The following is a 7,538-nucleotide window of genomic DNA, read 5'->3' on the forward strand; positions in this document are numbered from 1 at the left end:
CGGACTAGATGATCTGCTCAGGTCCCTTCCGACCCTAGAAACTATGAAACTCCATGGTAGCGTGGGGACCCTGGTGCCTGAGAGGGTGCAGCATTTGGGGTGCATTGGCCCCAGCCCCAGAGCAAGGGGGCAGTGAGAAGCCTCTGAGAGAGAAGGCAAGGAACACATTAGTACCATCTGCAAGGCTTGGGCTGCGGTGTAGGGGTGGAAAAAGGAGCCGCAGATAGCGCCCCCTGGCACCAGGGCGCATAAAGTGGACAGCGTCCCACTAATTACACCAGTCAATTAACCAATTAAGATCAGGGCATGGCAAGCGAGTAAGCAGGCTGTTAGCCTAGAACAGAAGGGCGGAGCCACCAATAGAAAGGCTCCAGCAGAGATACTCCCATCACAGTCACTGAGAAGAGTGAAAATGTATTCTAAACTGGGATTAACAGAACTCACTTTCCCTTGGAAAGCCAATTGTCTAGCAGGAAAATCTCAAAATTCACACTGGAACAGAAAAGACAGTTGCACATTTTCTGCTGTTTTTCTCATTGTTCTCAAAGTTTTTAGCCTAGTGAATCTCAACCTTTTTACACTCAAGTAACACCTTGTTATACTCAAGGCATCCTTAGAACCTGTCCATTCTTAACTAACACTTATTTGACTACCTGAAAAATAACAAAGCTTGCCTTGTTGGTGTGCGAGTGCTTAGAGCTGAACATGCACTGTGGGGACTGCCACGCGATAGACATGGGCTGGCCTGGCTGTGCTTCTTGTCACCATGTGCAGTGCCGGCTGAAGCCATGTGCCCCCAGGTGGCAGCACCATGAGGGCTCCTGCTTGTTGCTGGTGGGGCTGCCACCAGCAGTGGGAATTGTATGCCAGAGGTGAGTGTAGGGTGTCCCCACTCTCCCTCCTCACACCCACATCTTACCCACCCGAGCTGTGCACTCCCGCCACCCCTGGGCACAGGCTTCATGCTGCCGTCAGCCTAGCACCAGCCCATTGCCCCCCCCCCACCTAGCTGCAGCTCTCCCCACCATAACTCTCCCCAACCCTGCCGCTTCCCTACCTGGTGCCCAGACCAAGCACTGAAGCAGAGAGACAAGGAGGAGCTGCTGGAGACCAGGGAAGCTGAGCAGGTCCCCTGGTAGCTTCGGTAGTAGCAGCAGCACCACCACCACCCAGAACCTGTGTGGTGGCAAGGCCAGGCCAGGCCCTTCTATGCACCAGGGTGAGAGTAAGGCACATGGGCTGGGTGGTGTACAGTTAGTTAGTGGGCACCCACAGGCTGGATGGGATTGTCTGGCATGCTGGATCTGACCCATGAGTTGTATTTTTCCTGCCCCTGTAGTAGATTGACAGCTAGGGACTGCCAGGCAGCAGGTGAGTTGAGACGGAGCAAGTGAAGAGGGAGAGGAAAGGGATGAAAGGGGGCTGGGGACCAGGGGTAGGGGAGCTAGAGTGAAGGGGGAAAGAGGGAAGGGGGGGTGAGTGGGCAGGGAATTACCAGGCTACCCCGTCAAATCACCCCCTCTACCCTCCCCTTTGTTCCCCTGCTACTCCAATCTCCCCTCACCATGTGGATCACTGCCCTGTCACCATGATCATGCAACCTGTTGATTGCCTCCCTTCCTGCAAACATATCCTCCATCCCCAGATTGCTGCCCTGCTGAGCTGAGCAACCCAATGAGCTTCTGCCTCTCTGCCTGCTTCTGGCTCCCTACAGCTTGCACCATCCTTGTGTATCTGCTGGGTCCTGTGTATCTGCTGGGTCCTGTGGCTGTCCAGAAACTCCTTGCCCCCACAATCCCTCTTCCCCTGGGGCCAGTCTGGGGCAGTGTGGGCTACAAGGAGTCTAGGAGTGGACAGGGAGGGAGATCTCTCCCCTACACACTACCATTGTCACTCAGGATGATTTGCATTGAAAGGAGGTGATCCACAATTCAAGGAGGCTGATCTGGACTGTGGGGGATGGGATTCAAGTGGTGGTGGTGGGGTCAATCCAAATGGTGCAGGGAGGCTCTACCCCGTACCACTAGCCTATGCTTGGCCAAGATTCAGTGAGTGTGGCAGGCACAAAAGACTTGGGAAGCTCCTAGGCATGCCCCTGCTCATCACCCCTCTAGCAGACAATCTTAAACAGTGCATTTTAGAGATTAATAATCTTCAATATGGGACTGCTCACAGCATCTGCTAATTTAACACTGTGTAATATTCCTCAGAGTTAGCATGTGCTAACTGTAATGTGTAATCTCATCCAGAGATTTGCTACAACTCCATTAAGTATAACGGATAAAGCTATTGTAACAACATTCTTGAGTGGGGATGGCACTCAGGATAATACCTGAATTGTTTAAAAGTTTCTGCAAAAAATAAATAAAATTCAAACTGTTTTTGAATTAGAGAGCATTACAAAAATATATATATATTAATTAGCTATATTGAATTTCATCAAGAAGTTGTCTTCCATTAGTTGAAAAAGAGTTATTGGTTAAAACTTCCCCTGCATAAATTGACATGAAATAAAGCTTTTAATTATTTTTAAGGCCATGATGTCAGTGGAGTGATTCATTCAGGATCAAATATCGGTAATTCCATAGGCATTGTGTCATTGTTTGATTGATTTTAATATGCCAGGATTTCTTCCCTCAATCCAAGTCTGCTCATGTCATTGGAAGTTTATAGTCATTGACTTCAATAGATTTTGATAGTTTAAAGATGCAAAAAAAAATAGAAATGATATATGCAGCAGTAATGGGGAGTGGGGTTGTCTGGATTTCAGATATTTAGATTTTTAAAAAACCCAGCAACAAAGCCTTTCTTAAATTTTAAATTAAAACAAATATAGGGAACAGGGCTCTTAGGAGATATCCTGGACCCTTTTAAGTTAAGGGCAAAACCCCTGTTTTTTGACTCCATATTGCCAAGAGTTTTCACCTAGTGGAACAAATTACTTTTTGGAGTTCTGTCAGCATGAAAAAGCATCTCATAGAAAACAAGTCATCGGTATAAAGGAAGCAGGTGTTGGGCTTTCTGTGGTGTAAAAATACAATCGACGGTTAATTCTTTATTAAAAATACAAAACTATCAATGGATCTTCTGCAGTTTGTACATAAAAAGCCCATTCTGTAATATGCAGAGTCTTTGAACTTCTTTTAATTAAACTTCTTTTGATGTGGAACATTTTTAGAGTTTATAATGTACTGTACATTATCAATAAGCTTTGATAAGACAAGCTGCACTTAAAAATAATCTCAATTTGTTTTTGTTTGTGCTTTACTAAACACTTGTCTCATATCAGATATTAAAATCACGTTCAACCAAATCTTTTTCTTTTTATTTGTAGAAACAGGTTAATATTCTGCTTTAATTCTGGAGAAATTGTTTGAAAATACACATAGCTGATGTTAACTAACTTACAGCCTCAAATGGAACTATGTTATTTCCTGTAATCAAATTTAATTAATTTGACTTTTTAGGCAGTTTCAGCCACCAGATCAGGCTGAATCTCTGCCAGATTGAATCAGGAACTGAATCTTCACCCAGCCCTAATGTATATATACATTAGTGTTCAGAATCAAAGCACTATAAACACAACGACGCACTCATGTATACATGCTCTAATCTTAAAAGAAAGGGAGAATATTTGAAACAATTAACATTCAATGAAAATGGTACTTTAAAATTGAAATGGAAAAGTAATAGAGCCAGATACTTAGGTGGGATGGGCTTGTGTAGCTCAGTTGACATCAGTGGAATTCTGCCAACTGACACCAGCCGAGGCTCGAGATCACAATTGTTCTATTGTGAATATCAAGGAAATTATCACACATTGTGGAAAGCCATGCATTTCATATATTAGAGCTGTATATCTGATTTGCATATTAGTACGAGCTTTTTCTGCAACATGAAAAACAATGTTAATTACTATGCAGCTTCATATTTTTTTTACTTAACATATTAACTTAATTCTGAGGTTGCTACTACCATTTTGCAGCACATTTTGAAGTATGGGCTTAGAAACAGAGAACACAGTTTGTACTCATATGCAATCCCCCTGCTTGATCTGTTAGAATCAGTGTTTCTTTTCTTGGCAAACTTTGGTCTCTAGAACTTAAAAATATTGATTTCAAAATACAAGATAAAAGCATGACAGGGAACTTATATCACTGACTGTCATACCTGAATGTAAAAGCCCTTCAAGAGTTTAATTTTTGATATACTATCTTATTTATACAATGCTGACTGCTGAGAAACATCAGGTCTTTGCAGGGCCATTTTTATTAGCCCTGGAAGTGTCTATTTAATGAACACGGCGGTACTTCTGGAAAACTATTGTATGTCAGCCAAATACTTTTATATCAAGTTGCCACTTCAGCTGAACTCAGTAAAGTTCTCTCAGCACAAATGTAGCATACTGAGAGATCTTGATGAGTACTCAGCATAGTCTGCCAATGCCTAACTAATAGGGAGATCCCACATTACATTATTAGGAATCCATGTTAAAGGTAGGAACCCATGTTAAATGCAGAGATATTACAGAGGAACTCAGCCACGTGGTTTGCTATAAAATAAAATAATATTAAAAGAATATGTTTAAAAACAATCATTTCTTTCCTTGGAATGGTTGACATTTACAATAAACCTGAAGACAGCCTTCCACTGGACATGATTCTTGCTATCAATGCCTGATGCTAGGTTGTTGTTTTTATGGATATTACTACATCTCACCTATTCTTTGCTGCCCTCTGCTATAAACATTACAATATAAAATCCATTACTTCCATCAAGATTGAGAGGGTAATATATCCTTTGGTTTCAAATTCCGTTTGAAACTTTAAGAAAAACACCAGACAAGTAGCAGATTATGCCTGAAATTTCCATTGTCAGTACTGATGCCTTGTTTGATAATTTCAGATGATGATAATGATGAACGGTGTACAACAAATATTATAATACAAATTGATAACGACTTAGCTATTTAAGCATGCAAACATCACATTAGTGTCAGTAGGAACATTAAAGCATTCAAGGTAATGTTTTGACAAACTAATCTGATACTGCAGATTTCACGAAGTAGTTCTGGATTTCCTGGAATGAAAACAGTATCCACAGATGAAATTATATATCTTTTATTATAAACAGGACTTTTAATACTGCTTATAAAGTTTGCCCATCACATTCCATGATAGGACCTTCTTTTCATTCTTTATGACCTCTGCAAATTTTCACCAACTTTTCATGTTGTGTCTCTGTATCAGGCTGATGGGTTTTTTTCTATTTCACCTAAATCAGTTTTTGTGTTTGAACAGAGCCAGGAGAAAGTTTTATTCATGTAAAAAATTGGGGTATTTACTTGAAAAAATTCTGCTACTGCACATCTTGTAGAACAAGACTTTAAAATTTGTCAGAGATTTATTTTTGTGTGAAAATGCTCTTTTTCTCTTCCCCAAGACAATTTGTCCATGCTTTGATCATGATAAATTGCAGTTCATGAAGGTCCAGCAGTGACTGCAGCAGCTAAATTCCCCACCACACTGGGCATGTACCAGCCAGGACCCACCAGCACTTTCACTACAAATACATGTCTGGATTGCTGCAAGTTTCACTTAATCCAGTAACATGAATTTAGGGAAGAGTGCCTGTGTTTCATGTGCTCTCAATGGAGGCAGGCAGCTGGGAGGAGGATGTTGCTTAATTCAAATGACAGGACCAGAACTGTAGTTTGGACTGTGGAACTAGACAAGGACAGGCCATCTTGTGGGGGAGTGGAAGGAGACTGTGGACAAGTATGCCAACTGTCTGTAAACGTAAGGACACGCCATGAAAACAGATCCTAAAAACGCCTGTTTGTAAAAACTTGTTTCCTCCCATAAAAACATGGAGCTGCCAAAGCTTTAAGCACTATGGCAAGTAAAAAGCTAGAGCAACACAGACAGATGGAGCAGAACTGTGCCACCTGCTACCTGAATGGGAGTACAGCACTCTGCACCTATGGAGCTTTGCCACCCACCAGAGCCTGTGCTGTTACTGGATCCTTATGCCTATCTTCTGCCTCAAATAGCTGCTTGCATCAAAGGTACAGGGATGGAGACAGTGTGGGTGGGGTAGAGTGGAGCCAAGAACTTAGAAATGGCATTAATGGGAGTCAATGCCAGGCCAAGATGAGCAAGGCTGGAGGTAGTAACATTGCAGGTGGGTTGGAGGTGGGCAGCTGGGTGAAGTCAAGGATGTCAGGGAGTAAGGGGTCCCTGTGATCGGGGCAGCACGGTGTAATACCATTGCAGAAGTCATACAGGGCTGCCACTCCAATAATATTTTTAAATGACAGTAAAAACATGTCAGTAATAAAAACATTTCTCTACACTCTGTACAAAAAAATTATTGGCCTGGCAACCCTGGGTGGAAGATGGCCAGGGGAAACTGATGGGGTGGCTGAACAAGGTAGTTCTAGGGACTGAGGATGATATTTGATGAGTAAGCCCACAAAGAAAACTGGGAATAGGAATAAGAAACATTGGAGACAGGGAATTTGGTCATGTGGACATAAGCTAGAGAGTGGAAAGAGTGATTGGATGTTGAGTCAGAAAGATAGGAAATGGAAACTTGCTGAATAAGTACAGGGAGTGGGGAGACTGAAATGGAGCAGCATGGCACTGGCTAGGTGAGAAGAATAGCACTAGGGAAAAGGAAGAGACAGAGTTCTGAGGGGTCAGACTTTAGGCAGATATGTCCGTGTTCAGATCACATTCCTCTCCAGAATCTGGAATTAAATCTAAATCCCCAAACCTCACCATTCCTCTTCTGTCAGCAAACATCTATGAAACTGCCATTACACACAAAACGAAGGCCTACAAACAGCCCATAAATGCTTCTCTCAAGCATACCAGTGCCTGGTACTGACCCTTAATATCAGAAAAACAAGGCATTTCACCAGCTTGGTCCAGGCCAATCAATTCCACTGGCAAAGATCCTCATTGACAGACAGGAGCTAGAAAATGTTGAGTGCCTTGCATAGCTTGGCAGCCATCTCTCAAAGACAGCCAATAAGGAGATCTAGTACAGGATTCAATGAGCCAGCTCTTCGGAAGACCAAACCATGGTGCGTTCAATGATCACAGCATCAAGACTCAAACAAAGCTCCTCCTATATAAGGCACTGGCTATATAAGGCTATATAAACCTAACTTCTCTATGGTTGTGAAGCTTGGGTGACCTACAAGGACCACCTGAAAAACTTGAAACGCCATCACCATTGCAGAAGATCTTTGGAGTAGAGTGGGAGAATCACTGTATGAATGCCAGTGTCCTCACTAGTGCTAACACCACCAGTATGGAAGCACTGATACACCTCTTGGTATCATGGTATCCCATGATCACCTCCTGGCCAAACTGCCCAGTTGTGGCCTTGGCTCCACCACGATCTGCTGGCTGGGAAATTGGCTTTGTGATCGGACCCAGAGGGTTGTGATTGATGGCAGTCACTCATCATGGTGCCCTGTAACCAGTGGGGTCCCTCAAGGCTCTGTCCTGGGACCCATACTGTTCAAC

The 7,538-nt window shown here is 43.0% G+C and overlaps 1 long non-coding RNA gene across 1 annotated transcript in view; it reads right to left on the minus strand.

Annotated features, from left to right (window-relative positions):
- LOC109323190 overlaps positions 1–7,538 on the minus strand; it is a 34,711-nt gene that overhangs the window by 3,589 nt on the left and 23,584 nt on the right. The gene's annotated exons all lie outside the window — the stretch shown is intronic.

The sequence above is a fragment of the Crocodylus porosus genome, unplaced genomic scaffold, assembly GCF_001723895.1.
Source record: "Crocodylus porosus isolate Cpor-Errol unplaced genomic scaffold, CroPor_comp1, whole genome shotgun sequence".
Lineage (NCBI taxonomy): Eukaryota > Metazoa > Chordata > Crocodylia > Crocodylidae > Crocodylus > Crocodylus porosus.